Source organism: Crocuta crocuta, unplaced genomic scaffold (genome assembly GCF_008692635.1).
Source record: "Crocuta crocuta isolate KB4526 unplaced genomic scaffold, BGI_CrCroc_1.0 scaffold141, whole genome shotgun sequence".
NCBI classification, from domain to species: Eukaryota; Metazoa; Chordata; class Mammalia; order Carnivora; family Hyaenidae; genus Crocuta; species Crocuta crocuta.
This window is the reverse complement of record NW_027527951.1, coordinates 7,235,740-7,238,062: the sequence shown is the minus strand read 5'-3', so window position 1 is coordinate 7,238,062 and position 2,323 is coordinate 7,235,740. Positions and strand designations below refer to the sequence as shown.

Sequence of the window (2,323 nt, the reverse complement as noted above, 5' to 3'; positions counted from 1 at the left end):
ACTAGAGTCTGGGTGATGGGCATATTGGCATTCACTCTAATAAAATTCTTTCAATTTTTGTTTGTGTTTCAACATTTTGCTAACAAATTTTTTGAAAAAGTCCTATACCCAATATCTTGAGAGAGAAGATAAAACACAGCATTGAGGTACACTGTGCCTGTGGGGTGCTGGAGCTGGATGGATCTGTGCTGGTGGTCAAGACAATGTTATGGATCTTGGAAGAACTGCCAACATGTCTGATGTTCAAGAAACCACTAACCAGCTCTTCATGTGATGTGAACCTTCATGTCAGAAAGTGGCCTCAGAAGTGAGTCTAAGCATCTCCAAGTCGCTAGTGGAGCCACTGTACCTACTGGTTTTGAGCGAATGGCTGCAGATGAAGGGAGAGAGAAACTGAGCTCCTTGTACAAACTCTGCAGAAATGAAGTGAGGTATATTCTGACATTTCAGTGAAATTCTGGCTCAGACTTATTGTCTGAAATCAGTTGATCACTTATTTGTGGTTGTCCATGGGTTTGAAGATTACCAGTTCAAAGAAACAAAAGAAGAGGTATTGAAGGATTTTGAAGAATTGGCTGGAAGCTCCCATGCTTGGACCCTTAAAAAACTATGGAAAATTAACACCAGTTTCAAGGAAAAATATATAAAAAGATAAATATCAGAATTCAAGTAAAGGTAAGACTGATAATGGACAAGGAGACAAAACATATAACAAAAATATTACAAGAGTTCGAGAACACTGGCTTAGATTCACATATCTTAGACTATTATGAAAATTCGGCTTTCAAAAAAAATACCAACATTAGTAGGTGATCACTTGGCATCTTGCAAAGACTGATGAAAACTCAGAAGGAGAAATTGATCCTCAAGTGTTAAAGTTTAGAGTCCTATGCAACAAGGCAGGAGAGAAACACTGCTGTACCTCAAGTAAGGCTGCAAGAAATTCTAGGCATGCTGTTCAGGATTAATTTAAGTAGAAAGTATGACCAGCTCTGAGGTGGTGATTCTTGAATATCCATGATAACCAAATCTTTGTAAGCATTGCATTGACAGAAGAGAGTGTCCACCAAAGAAATGGGTCACATTTGGACCTGCTACTCAGATCTACTCTCACCTATGGGATGCTCAGGCTCTGTGTCCTCAACATACTGATATAATAGTTGATGGGATGTATGGAACAGAGGCAATACCAATCAAGGGGGTAGAGAATGGTTAAATGGTTATATTGCTGGTGACAGTAATACATTGGCTATGAATAGGGTGGCAAATAGTATCTCTTCTTTATCTACCAAGAGTTGGTCAATGGGATATCTGCAATTCCTCGCTGAGAACTGGCTTTATGGATATTATTGTAACAGATATGTCATTTGGAAAAAGGATGGCCTCCAAAAAGAGAAACTGTGATCTTTATCCAACTTGCCTCCAGAGATGAGCTTTACCTGTGGACCTGAGACAGGCCAGGCTATACTACTTACTCAGGACAAGAAATGGTCTCTACCAGGGCATTATCTCTAAATGGGACATGTGTGGCAGAAGGCACATACTGTTTGCATGAGCTTAGAGAGTCTTCATGCAGTAGTTTATGTTCTGAAACATCCACCTCAAGCTGTTGATTATCCTTCAGAAGAAGCTGGAGAAAGGAGAATTGTCTAGCAATGAAAGAAGGAGGATGTTTAGCAGTATTTGTACTTTCCAACACTGGAAATGTCAGCATTTCTTGTACTGAGAGAAAAATAGTATTAACAAAAGTGCAGTTTACACTATTTAAACTGGTCTAAGGCTCTTCACCTTGGTTAGGAAAAGATGTGAATGGAATGTGATGGAGTCGAACAAAATCATATGAGGAAGCAGAGCTTTTCTTTGGATCTGTTTTGAAGAGGTAGCTGTGCATTTAGTACGTTCCTTAAATGCTTCAAAAATGCCCCAAAATGCTGTGGGATTTGGGTTTAGAACAATTTATTTTCAGGTTTTACAGCAGTTCCTGTTTTCCATTGTGGTAGGTAGAAAGCTACCCTGGCCTAAAGGAAAGGGAGAGAATATAATGAGGGCATCTGAGGTCATAGCTCATTGCCTGTGTGGCTTGACTATTTTGTTACTCAAGTTTTCATTACCTCCACCTTAAAAAACAAAGTCCATGGCAAGGTGAAATCTCACAAGATCTATAGGAAAATTTGCCATCTGCCTTGTAAATTAAAATAGGCATCTGTTATTCAGATTAATACAGAGAACTAAAATAGAGGACTGGATTCATCAAAGGAATTGCACACTTTACTATCATATAGGAGATTTCCATTTTTTTTACTTAAACTTCCATTTTATTTTT

General features: G+C 38.6%; 1 pseudogene; it reads left to right on the top strand.

Annotated features, from left to right (window-relative positions):
* The first annotated feature begins 232 nt into the window (after positions 1 to 232).
* Positions 233 to 1,653, top strand: LOC144221997 (tRNA (guanine(6)-N(2))-methyltransferase THUMP3 pseudogene; annotated as a pseudogene).
* The last annotated feature ends 670 nt before the right edge of the window (positions 1,654 to 2,323 follow it).